Raw genomic sequence first — 808 nt, forward strand, 5'->3', positions numbered from 1 at the left:
TCCCTCCCTCCCTCTCCCTTCTTCTCTCTCTCTCTCTCTCTCTCTCTCTCTCTCTCTCTCTCTCTCTCTCTCCTCTCTCTGTTTTTTGAGACAGGGTTTCTCTGTGTAACAGTCCTGGCTGCCCTGGAACTCACTCTGTAGACCAGGCTGGCCTCAAACACACAGAGATCTTCCCACCTCTGCCTCCTGAGTGTTGGGATTAGGGGGATTAGGCGTGTGCTGCCACTGCCTAGCAGCTTTTATTTTGTTTTTTGAATGCTCTACCATGCCCAGCCCAGTTTTCTTTTCTTCCTTTCTTTTTTTTAAAGAGCGCTAGGGTTTTAGCTCAGTGGTCAAGCACTTGCCTAGCACCAATCCCCAGAACTTCAAGGAGAAAGAAGGGAAGATGTGCTTCTGCGCATGCTGAAGTGTTATCTAGAGCTCCCGCCACAAGAAGCTGTCTTGGACCTTAGGGAGAAACAGAGTCAGAGATGCCTTGTTCAGGCAAGCAGTAACCGTGCTATTGGCCAAGAGGTCAGCGCTGAGGGAGCAACAACATGCACACTGAATATGATGCCTTTGAACAGAATCACACATGAAACACGGTTACATGTCGGTAACTGATGAAAATGTCGCCGTCAGAGGTCCACGGGAACCTCATAGAATTTGCGAATCTGCTATAGAGAATATAATTAATTAGAAAAAAATAACTGTGTTGGAGGGAGGAAAGGGAAAGGGGAAATAGGATTGTAATCTCAAAAAGAAGAGCTATCAGCCGGGCGATGGTGGCGCACGCCTTTAATCCCAGCACTCGGGAGGCAGAGGCAGG

General features: G+C 48.4%; 1 protein-coding gene across 1 annotated transcript in view; it reads right to left on the minus strand.

The window, feature by feature from the left end:
* The window catches only part of F12 (coagulation factor XII), a 7,626-nt gene that overhangs the window by 5,188 nt on the left and 1,630 nt on the right, over window positions 1–808 (minus strand). The gene's annotated exons all lie outside the window — the stretch shown is intronic.

This window comes from Microtus ochrogaster, chromosome 16 (genome assembly GCF_000317375.1).
Source record: "Microtus ochrogaster isolate Prairie Vole_2 chromosome 16, MicOch1.0, whole genome shotgun sequence".
NCBI lineage: Eukaryota > Metazoa > Chordata > Mammalia > Rodentia > Cricetidae > Microtus > Microtus ochrogaster.